General features: G+C 49.6%; 1 pseudogene across 1 annotated transcript in view; it reads left to right on the forward strand.

Moving 5' to 3' along the window:
• The first annotated feature begins 256 nt into the window (after positions 1–256).
• The window catches only part of LOC144173442 (uncharacterized), a 36,568-nt pseudogene continuing 24,628 nt past the window's right edge, over positions 257–12,196 (forward strand). Inside the window, exons 1-3 of the transcript XR_013323272.1 lie at positions 257–435; positions 1,101–1,489; positions 4,123–4,250. The product of XR_013323272.1 is annotated as an uncharacterized LOC144173442 (transcript). The remainder of the gene's footprint in view (positions 436–1,100; positions 1,490–4,122; positions 4,251–12,196) is intronic.

Here is a 12,196-nt window from a genome sequence, read left to right on the forward strand (position 1 = left end):
CTTCTAGTGCTTTCCTCTTTCCTATTAGCATGACGGAGTGGCCGCGCGTCCCGACATCCGCTAACCGATTCTTGCCTCCGCCTAGCATTTCCTCCGTGTCCAGATACCAGGCCGCCACGGCTCCCCGCACTACTCAGTGCAGGGCCGAAAGGAGTGTCACTATCTCCTTCGCGCAGAGCGCTCGCCGGCTCGGGTTCCTCGCCCCCTCGCTGAGGCCGCCACCGGCTGCTGATCCGCGCAACTTCGGCAACTTGGAGAACGTCAGCCCACGTTGTCTCTGCCGTGGTCGTCAAGACAGTTCTGCTGCACCTGCACCGCGATAGAAACACGTCGTCCATCTATGTTGCATTCATTGGTGAGACCGCGTGATGCCGCCACTGACTCAACACCGCTTTTCCACACGCTCGGCCTGTCCGCGCGCTTTGTCGTCCAAAGGTATGTGTACCAGTGTGCGATCGTTCTGAATCTCTTTTGGCCTCAGGACTCTTTTAAGACTGGCCACGCACAGACAGAGAAAAATCTTACAGTGTCAATTTAATTTCATCGGCCTCAATAAAGCAGGCTTTTGCTAAAGAAAGTGTTGACAAAGAACGATCAGAAAGGGTTAGGAAAACAAAATCCAGTTGCTCATGTGAAATGTGTAGCCAAATTCAGTTAGTGAGTCAATGATTGATTGATCGATCGATCGACATGAAATGTGCGTAAATGAGTGAGTGAGTGAGTGAGTGAGTGAGTGAGTGAGTGAGTGAGTGAGTGAGTGAGTGAGTGAGTGAGTGAGTGAGTGAGTGAGTGAGTGAGTGAGTGATTGTGGGAGGGAGGGAGGGAGGGAGGGAGGGAGGGAGCGAGACACAAAAGCAGTACTCACTTCTGAAGCCACAACCCAGAAAAATGCACCAAGCTGACCAGAGAATAGGCGTTGTTGGTCTTCAGCTTCTATGGTCCCTGCTATCATTGCGCTTTTGATTTTCTTGGCCGATTTGAGTTCCCATTTTAATCGAGCCTTTTTGGTGGTTGTCCTTGCTGCTTGTGCGTAACAAAACGCCCATACTCTCAAAATGATGGCTTGCTGATTATTTTTCTCATTCTCTCTATAATTTCAGTTAAGGCCACTATTATACTCGCAGCTGTTTTTGCTCTCTGCTTGCTCGTGCTCTCTGGACGTCATGGTCGGCTTATACCAGCGGTGCAGGACTTGGCAAATGGGATGCAGATGGACATAGTTCCACTTCTGAGACGCGGCGGCCGAGGTGATGTCAACAAGGCTACGTACGAAACAGTGCTCTCGCGCTCACTGACAAAGCAACCTTCAATGTCAATCGATGAACCCACTTCATCGCAAGCGGAACTCACGTACGAGCAGTTCATTATCGACACGCCGTCATGCAAGATACCAAAAATGGACCTTTTCGATCCCAGCATTGCCCCTCATGTTAGCAAGATGGAAAGATTTGACTGCTCGATGTATTTTCCAAATCTCACGTTCACCAAGGTAAACAAAACCTGTTTCCACGTTACATTAAATCGTAATATTTGTTGAAGCCCCGAAATATAAAACTACCGTTTCTGTTATTCTCCCCCCAGTGACGTAATTGACATTAAATTTTTGGGCCAAATTTTTCAGAAGTTCAAGAGTCCTAAAATCTTTAGCAAAACACTGTACGACGACCTGATGCATATTTTTCGGATTGGTAGTCAATCCCCATTTAGTTCAGTGGATTCTATAAACGTAACCAAAGTTACCTTAGTGTTGTTTATGACGTGTGTGCATGTGACTCAGCATATTTCTTACTTGTAAGGCGTTCTGTAACGCGGTGCCCGGAATCAAGGTATGCACACGCGCTTCAGAGTGCGCATGCTTATTTCTTGTGGTAGACCTTTCAATTAATTGCACTCTAATTTTTTGATTGATTGAACTCTTGGACCGAGGGAAAGTCAATTGATTATTGGCTTAATAAAATGTCTCCCAATACACCTCTTCTTGTATGTGCTAAAGGGTATATTAATGATACATTGGTGTAAGGCTATAAGGGTATAATAACGGTATCAGGGTATAACAATGGCTTGAAACTGCTCAACGGCTTGAATGGATGCGCACGACGTTTTTTGTGCTTTATCCACCCAGTGTTTGCGTACTAAAAAAACTGTTGTGATTCCAAGAAAATGTATTTACGCATTTTTAACCATAGCTCAGCGACTGCGGCGTTGTGTTCCTGAGCAGGCTGGCGAGGCTTCGTTACCTGATTCATCAGCCATTTTTCTGGGGCCAGGAATAGCTATAAGGTCTGTCTGTCGACATTTGAGCGGGTGTTAGTGATACCAACGGGTTTTCATTTGATTCGTAGCCTTCAACGGTGATTTGGCTTTTAGCCTGACCGGTGGTGGAGTACGTGATATTTCAAAAACATTAGAAATTTTTGCCCGCTGTTGAGTTTTTCAGCGGTTCGATTCTTCGAACACTCCTTTATTGCTCACAGTTAACACTGCCTCAAAACTTTGCCTCCGAAATAAGCGGGCAAACTGTAGGCAACAAAGAGTGGCCTAACCAATCAGATGGGGTGTGGGAAGTGGGCGAATCTTGTCGCGGCATTCTGTCACCGGCTATTTGGAAATTGTGTCCGTACCTAGAATTTATTTATTTATTTATTTATTTATTTATTTATTTATTTATTTATTTATTTATTTATTTATTTATTTCCAGAATACCGCCATTATTGCTGAAATTACGCACGTCATTACACAAAAACAGCGTAAGAAGTACCATCAAGAGAAACCAATGCAGACAACAACCGAGAATTCAAACAAGTACAATATTATCTCAGATTTTTTCGAAATCGTAATAAAACACAGACGCCATTATCAGACAGCCGGGGCCAGCAATGTACTACGGCAGCTACGGCAGTATCAACAGCGTTGTCAATGAACGTGAAATGTCTTAATATTTAGTTAGCCAGTCTTCAGGAATGCTTTGTTCTCAAGGAAGATGTATGGTTGTGGCTTGACGCTTCCATCAAAGTAGGGGTGCCTTGCTGTGAGGCGGATCATAGCCGGGCGTAGAGGTAAGTGGCGCTGGCCACCGGAAATAGGCAAAGCAATAACAAAAGACAGATTTCCGGCCAACTTATACGTAAACACTCGTTTCCAGGGCAATGATACGTGTTTTCGGTTTTGCTTCTTACCGGTGCCTGGCATCTTATTTTTCCCTCAATAATCCCGTCTCGAGAAGCACATAGGGGCTTCAAATGCAGACTGTAAGTGTCCAATGTGCAGATCAGCTATATTGAGGATATCTTTTTCCACCCAAAACTACAAAATGACGGCTTTAAAAGGACACCAGTCGCCTAATCATATTTCTATCACTGAGCAGTTCACACTAACAAACTTTGCGACAACGTGCATGGGCACCATTTCAATCTGTTTTATTTTGAGGGTCTTCACGTATACCCATCCGTAAGGGAGCGGTTCCTAATGAAATTGCTTAAGGTTCTCGTAAAGCAATGTATTCACTCTTGTTATTAATTCAGAGAAAACAGAGCACTGTAGGTGGTGGTTTAAAAGCCTTATGTAGCAGCTGGAAAATCCAGGTATGTGGGAACGGATTGTTTTGTGGACTTCTTATTTCGAATTAGGAGAACGGGTACAGGAGATAGCATTCCAAGAGGGGGAAGATTCATACTTCCACCACCGCGACAGCAAAACCCAACACATCTGCACATGACGATGGAAACAGTTGCATGAACTCGACAGAATGCCAAATAACGAGGCGAAATACTCGTCTAAAACTAGAAAATGAATTTGGTGACGCAGAACTACCAGTGAAATCAGTGAGGATCCGTTCCTTGATGTCATGTTTATGACGGAGAAATGCCTAATCAGGAAATCAAATATTTCGTGTTCGCAGTGTTTTTGCCATTTGCAAGTCTCGAGCATCCCTTTGCATAAAGGTGGGTGCTGATCATCGAGTAATATAGCCGCCATGCCTTTCCAAATGCGGAACGGTTCATTCGCCATGCGTTGAACCCTGCGCGGCAGTTAGTGAGAGAGCGCGTGCCAAAATCATTTATACTGCGCTAACCACAATAAATCACCACATCACGTGATGCTATCTGTTTTGCATTCTTTCAGGGTGACCGGATATACATTAACGACCCTCTTCTACCGCAAGTACTCAAGAAAACGCCGGTGCTTGGCATTCATTGTTGCTATAGGCCCTTCTTCCGGACAACGAAGCTACAATGTGACAACGATAACGAGTGTGTATACGTAGTTTCTGTTTACTAGAAAACAGAGCTTTGGGTATTTTGTGACACTTTTTTGTGACCGATTCTATCTAAGGTTAAAAAGACAAGAAAAAGCGGAGCATCAGTTACGTTGACTTCTACAAAGGCTCATCGGTAATTGCGAAGTAGCTTTCTACTCCATCAATTGCTATCACACTGAATACGCACTTGTGTCGAAAACTAAAAACTGTACAATTTAAAACGTGGGGGTGGGGGTATATTGTTCACGTCGTTTATGCGAATATATACAACTCCACTTCAATGGTGTTAAAAATATACGACATCGACGAAAAACATGGCGTATTTGGCCATTATTCTAACCATGGCCGAATATGTATGAAAATTGTTTAATCTGCAGTCAGAACTAGAAAAAATTTGTGCTCTAAAGAGAAAAAGAAATTGGCGAACGGCGCCACTGCGGAGTCAGGTGATCACATGCCTTAAAGCACAGCGAGTAGGCTACAAAGCCTTCAAGTGTTTACATAGCCCGGTAAATAACAAGTCTTGAAAGGACACGAAAGTGCGAAAGCGAGTTGATTTATATAGGCTGATCGGAGTTCCAATCCTACACACACAGCACTGGAGGTATCGGGCAGTTAACAAATAGCGCATAAAGTGGTGAAATCGCAAAGGCTGGTACCGCCACCTCGTACATCTTTTCGCGCTATGGGTTCCACCAGAACGCGTTATTTCCGAAACTTAACTCGTGGAGCCTGTGTAAGTCCATTTTCTGATAATAAGCTGTACAGTAAAAAAATGTATGTGTAATGTAAGTGTATCTTGCGGCTTAACACATGCGTGTAAAAATCCTACAAACTCCACATTTGTAAGCATTGCAAAACAAGCAGGCATCTCTAGAGCAGACAGTGGTATTTGTGTCACTTTCGATTTCGATCAGATTCCCAGCCTTTGTGAACAAGCGCGTAGTCAAAATATTGCCGCGAACCATACATTGGGTTTGTTTATTTGTGTTTTGCTTTTACCGCCCGGCTGCGCCGGTCTGATATCTCCGTGCCAAGGGAAGCGCGTGTTCCATTCCTTCTTTCTGTGCCGCATGTGTTATCTGTTGTGATTGGGAGAGCATTCCGATTTACGTGAACAGCCCGGTATAATCTTCTTGCATCTACAATGTTCTCGATGCGAATCGACGGTTCCAGAACCACGCGCGCCGAAAGATAAAAAGCCTGCAGAGCAGACGCCGGGGCATTCGATTCTGCGACGCTCGCCGACGCACGCACGTCACTTTGTTGACCGCTGCCTCGCCGCCTCTGTATTCTTTTCAGTTGTTAGGGGAGCACAAGTTCGCTCCAATAAACTTGTTTCTTTTCCAAACAACTGCGTCGTCCTTGGCTTCGTGACATCTGGTGGAGGTGCGGGGTACGCACCCTTCATGCCCACTACAACCTCTGGAAGCCGCCAAGCCAGTCCAACAAGAGCCAGCCTCCGCGTGCAAGATTTACCACCTGAGTTCGGTCTACTACCGGAGAAGACGAAGAAGAAAGACGTCGCAACCAGCACCATGCTCAACCAAGCCAATCCTCCTGTCGTTCTGCAGCAGCCACGGGAACCGCCATCATTCCGAGGAGCCCCCGCAGAAGACCCAGAAGAATGGTTGGAGAAACTGGAGCGCGTCCGGAAATTCAACAGGTGGGACGACGCAGAAACGTTCCGGCATGTTTTCTTTTACTTGGAAGATTCGGCTCGCACTTGGTTCGAGAACCACGAGAGCTCCTTGACAAACTGGGCTCAGTTCAAAAGCGAGTTCACTAAGACCTTCACTACCGTCGTGCGGAAAGAAAGAGCCGCCCTTTTGTTGGAAACGCGCACGCAACACCCCAATGAAGGCGTCTTGATCTTCGTTGAGGAGATGAAGCAGCTATTTCGCCGCGCGGATCCCGAAATGACGGAAGAAAAGAAGTTGCGGTTCTTAATGCGCGGAGTGAAGGAGGAACTGTTTGCCGGACTTGTCCGAAATCCGCCCAAAACCGTCGCCGAATTCGTTACCAAAGCCAGCACCATTGAGAAAGCCCTCGAGATGCGTGCTAAGCAGTATGACCGCAACTTTGTTGGCGCGGCCAATGCGAACGACTTTGGCAGCACGCGGATCCCGGCTGACAGCCTACGCGAGACTATCCGCGAAATAGTGAGGGAGGAGCTGCGGAAACTGCTCCCGACGCCGCCGCAACCACAAGTCGCTTCTCTTACCGACGTCATTAGAGAAGAAGTGCAGCAAGCGCTGGGAACTTCAACGACGCCAGTAGCACCTCGCGAGCCGCAAGCCATGACCTACGCAGCTGCTGTACATCGCCCTCGCCCACCTGCACCCTATCGTCACGAGGCTCCGTACCGTCGTCCCCTCTCGCCGGCCCGACCACCTGCGGCGCAACCCCCTGCTCCAAGGAAGACCGACGTGTGGCGAACGTCCGACAACCGTCCGCTGTGCTACCACTGCGGAGAGGCCGACCATGTCTACCGTCGCTGCCCCTACAGGAGGCTCGGTTTGCGAGGGTTCTCCGTCGACGCACCCCGCCCCCGAACTGGCCAGCGCCCATCGGAGATCGAAGAGTACCTGTCCAACACCAGCCGTCGACCAGCCCGTTTCAACCGTTCGCCGTCGCCCTACCCATACCAATCGCCGAACCGCCGTAGCAACGCTGACTTCGCCCGTGGAAGGTCCCCCAGCCCACGCGGGGGAAACTAAAAGCAGCAACTTCTGGAGGTGAAGTTGCTCTACGGCGAAAAACTGGAAACCCTCCAACGACGCAAGGACGCGGTGAAGACAATGATTCACGACATGCCCTCATCAAGACGACCCGACCTAACCCTGACGAGACTCCCGAACACGACGACAGCTATACGCCGCGACGCGTACCCGACCTGACCGAGACGTCCGCTGAGAAGACGACGACAACGACGACGCACAGTGCCCGACCGCCAACACGCACAAGCCCAGATACGACGCCCCGACGAACCCGGAACTCGAGGAAGACTGCGTCTGACGTCAAGGTGTCCATCGACGGCTTTGACGTAGTCGCCCTCGTAGACACGGGAGCTGACTATTCGGTAATGAGCGGACCATTTGCGTCTAAACTGAAGAAAGTTATGACCAGATGGGATGGTCCGCACATACGCACAGCAGGAGGCCACCTCGTGACGCCAAGTGGAACGTGCACATCGCGCGTCACCATAGACGGCACGACGTACCCTGCGGTGTTCGTCGTTTTGCCCAACTGCTCCCGCGACGTAATTCTCGGAATGGACTTTTTGACGGAAAACGGCGCAATAATCGATCTGCAGACGAAGTCGATAACTTTTTCCTGTGACCACTCCATGACGCCGGAATCGAACCCCGAACACCGTGCAGCTGTAAGGATCGCCGATGATCACGTCACCCTGCCACCCCGCGCAAGCTTGATGATCACCGTCCACTGTGAAGGTGCTGCTCCCGACGTCGACGCTATCGTGGAGAGTGACCAAAGGTTGCTTCTTGACCGCGGTGTGTCTGTCGCAAGAGGCATTGCACGGTTTAAGCAGCGCAAAGCCCACGTTTTGGTCACCAATTTCACCGAGGAGTACCAGCATTTAAACAAGGGCGCTGCAATTGCGTTCGTCGAAGAAATGCAACAAGCAAGTGACGTGTTAGCAGTCGCCGACTTTGAACGCGCACCCGACGATACCTTCAAGCTTCCGCACCCCTTCGACGTGAATCCGGCGCTACCGCAAGATGAAAGGAACAAGTTATTGGCTTTGCTGCGTCACTACAGCGAGTGTTTTTCGTCGAACTCAAAGTTACGTCAAACACCTCTGGCGAAGCACCGGATAATAACCGAGGATGGAGCACGACCTACCCGACAGTCACCGTACCGCGTCTCTTCACACGAGCGTGAAGCCATCCGGACTCAAGTCGACGACATGCTCAACGGCGACATTATACAGCCATCAAAAAGTCCGTGGGCTGCGCCGGTCGTACTCGTGAAGAAAAAAGACGGCACACTCAGGTTCTGCGTTGACTACCGGCGATTGAACAAGATCACCAAAAAGGACGTGTACCCCCTGCCACGAATCGACGACGCCCTCGACCACCTCTGCCATGCGAGGTACTTCTCATCGATGGATCTGAAGACAGGCTACTGGCAAATTGAAGTGGAGAGAGAGATCGAGAGAAGACTGCATTCATAACCCCGGATGGCCTATACGAGTTCAAGGTGATGCCGTTTGGGCTATGCACGGCACCAGCAACGTTCCAAAGAGTCATGGACACTGTGCTAGCTGGCCTGAAGTGGCACACCTGCCTCGTATACCTCGACGACGTTGTGGTATTCTCTAGGACCTTCGACGAACACCTCGCAAGGTTGCAGTCTGTACTCGAGGCCATCAGTACGTCGGGGTTAACGCTGAAGCCTGAAAAGTGCCGCTTCGCGTACGAGGAACTGAAGTTTTTGGGCCATGTCGTCAACGCCGCGGGAGTCCTGCCTGACCCGTTGAAAACTTCAGCCATAGCGAACTTCCCAAGGCCGAAAGATAAGAAGGGCGTGCGCAGGTTTCTTGGACTGTGCGCATACTACCGGCGCTTCGTCGCAAACTTCGCACGCATTGCAGAGCCGCTCACGCGCTTGACGAAAGACAGCGCCCCTTTCAGCTGGGAAGACGACCAAGAAAAGGCATTCTGCGAGCTGCAAAAACATCTGCAAAGCCCGCCCGTGCTCGCTCATTTCGACGAAAACGCCGACACGGAAATACACACGGACGCCAGTGATATAGGCTTGGGTGCCGTCCTTGTCCAAAAACAAAGCGGGTGCGAAAACGTAATCGCCTATGCCAGCCGTGGTCTGTCGAAGGAGGAGAAAAACTACTCTGCCTCCGAAAAAGAGTGCTTGGCTATTATATGGGCCATTTCAAAATTTCGCCCATACGTGTATGGCAGACCGTTCAAAGTTGTAACAGACCACCATGCGCTGTGTTGGCTCGCCAATTTGAAGGACCCCTCTGGCCGTCTTGGGCGGTGGAGTCTGCGCCTGCAAAAGTTCGACGTTACAATCGTCTACAAATCCGGGAGGAAACACTCCGACGCCGACTGCCTGTCCCGCGCCCCTGTCGACCCGCCACCACAAGACTCCGATGAAGACAGCGCGTTCTTCGGGGTTGTTACGGAGAGCGACCTAGCCGCCCAGCAGCGTGCCGACCCCGACTTGCGCGTAATGATCGACTACCTCGAAGGACGAAACGTCGCCGTGCCTAGAGCGTTCAAGCGTAACTTACCAGCATTCAGCCTTAAAAACTCCGTCCTCGTGAAGAAGAATTTCAGCCCCGGAACAAGAACGAATTATCTACTTGTCATCCCCGCAGACCTTCGTGACGAAATTTTGGAAGCGTCCCACGACGACCCGTCTTCCGGACATCTCGGCACAGCTCGCAGTATTGCAAAAATTAAGGCGAAGTACTTCTGGCCCCGCCTTACATCCGACGTCACCCACTACGTTCGGAGTTGCCGGGACTGCCAGCGACGAAAAACGCCGCCGACAAGACCCGCCGGACTTCTGCAACCGATCACCGTCCCGTCGAGGCCCTTTCAACAGATTGGAATGGACCTCCTAGGCCCGTTCCCGACGTCACGATCGCAGAACAAGTGGATTGTCGTAGCGACAGACTACATGACGCGCTATGCAGAGACCGCCGCTCTTCCGCGGGGTACTGCACAAGAAGTCGCCAAGTTCTTTATAAACCAAGTTATTCTGCGACATGGAGCACCTGAGGTCCTAATCACGGACCGCGGAACGGCCTTTACCGCGGAGCTGATGCAAGGAATCTTACGCTCCAGACACACGGATCACCGAAGAACGACGGCGTACCACCCCCAAACGAACGGACTAACGGAACGTCTGAACAAGACGATTGCGGATATGCTGTCCATGTACGTCGACGTTGAACATAAGACTTGGGACGAAGTCCTCCCGTATGTCACGTTTGCGTACAATACAGCGACGCAGGAAACTACGCAGATGACACCGTTCGAGCTTGTCTACGGAAGACGACCGACTACGATGCTCGACGCCATGCTTCCGCATCTAGAAGACGACGACCTCAACGCCGACGTCCAAGGATACCTTCAACGTGCGGAGGAGGCCCGCCAGCTCGCTCGAGTTCGTATAAGGAACCAGCAGCTGGTGGATGCCGGCCGCTACAACCTCCGACGCCGAGACGCCGAGTACCAACCAGGGGATCGTGTGTGGGTTTGGACTCCCATCCGACGACGCGGACTGAGTGAGAAACTTCTGCGACGGTATTTCGGACCCTACCAGATTCTGCGACGTGTTGGCCAACTTACCTACGAAGTGATCCCCGATGGTGACTCCGGCACATCACGACGACGTACGCGGCCCGAAGTCGTCCACGTGGTTCGCTTAAAACCTTTCTACGGACGATGACGAACTTTTATTTTTATGTTCGGACTGTCGCTTATGTTAGCATCGGGTCGATGCACTCTTAGAGGGGGGGGTAATGCCGCGAACCATACATTGGGTTTGTTTATTTGTGTTTTGCTTTTACCGCCCGGCTGCGCCGGTCTGATATCTCCGTGCCAAGGGAAGCGCGTGTTCCATTCCTTCTTTCTGTGCCGCATGTGTTATCTGTTGTGATAGGGAGAGCATTCCGATTTACGTGAACAGCCCGGCATAATCTTCTTGCATCTACAATGTTCTCGATGCGAATCGACGGTTCCAGAACCACGCGCGCCGAAAGATAAAAAGCCTGCAGAGCAGACGCCGGGGCATTCGATTCTGCGACGCTCGCCGACGCACGTACGTCACTTTGTTGACCGCTGCCTCGCCGCCTCTGTATTCTTTTCAGTTGTTAGGGGAGCACAAGTTCGCTCCAATAAACTTGTTTCTTTTCCAAACAACTGCGTCGTCCTTGGCTTCGTGACAATCAGGGTGTCGAACCAAAACCGAAACCGAACCGAAAACCGGAACCGAACCCGAATTTTTACCCGGAACCGGAACTGAACCGGAACCATATTTTTTCCGCCATTTTGGAACTGAACCCGAACCGGAACGAATTGAAGGAACCGTTCCGAACCGGTTCCGGGGCCTCATACGGTGATTTCTAGTTTTCCATCCCGGAACCCTACCTTGCATCCGAAGATATTTTTACCATTCGCCAGACGCCACCATGCAATATTTTGCATAGTCTGCAGTTCCCAAGGCCCACAAGGTTCTCATCTTATTATTACCCTAAATTTAATGTATAGTCCGTATACACTATTAGTTTGCTTTAGGTATTGCCCATCTCCCCAAATTATCTTTTTGCATTTACAATAACTTAAGTTAGAGCACATATTCCGTGGCAACATATCATGGGGTATTCTTTATGGTTTCTATCTGCAGTGTGTTTAAAATCGTGTGAAGTTTTCACGTTGGTTATTCGAATGCATCCGTGTCCGCTTGTGAAGGCCTTCAGGGACCCCATGAACAATAAATCCGTATCTTATACTTATTTTAGTTTGAGTGGACACTTATATAAAAACAGCACTGAGACACAAACACTCAAAGTTCTCTACGTCACCATCACTTTTTCTTGTACAGTGCCGTTGTGTACTTTGGTTACTGCCCTAGGAGAACATAAGAATTGAAAAAAAAATAAGGGCCTTCTCATCTTCACTTTTAAAGTAAATGCGATAGCATTTCGATGCATGGATTTAAGTCGATTAACGTGGATTAGTGGGTAGACTAGGGTGGTTTAGTGAGATGAGTGAATGAACTAATGTGAATTAGTGGGACTGCGGTGTTGAATTATATGGATTAGAGGAATTAGCGGGTCAGTTAAGGCGGATTAGAGGGTTGGACCAAACATGATATATTTGGGGACCTTTGCATTTCTAAATTTTGCAGCGTTCTCTTTCTCGACCAATCAGGAAATTTAGT

This window comes from Haemaphysalis longicornis, unplaced genomic scaffold (genome assembly GCF_048455015.1).
Source record: "Haemaphysalis longicornis isolate Haplotype H1 unplaced genomic scaffold, Haemaphysalis longicornis Haplotype H1 scaffold_3, whole genome shotgun sequence".
Taxonomy (NCBI): domain Eukaryota; kingdom Metazoa; phylum Arthropoda; class Arachnida; order Ixodida; family Ixodidae; genus Haemaphysalis; species Haemaphysalis longicornis.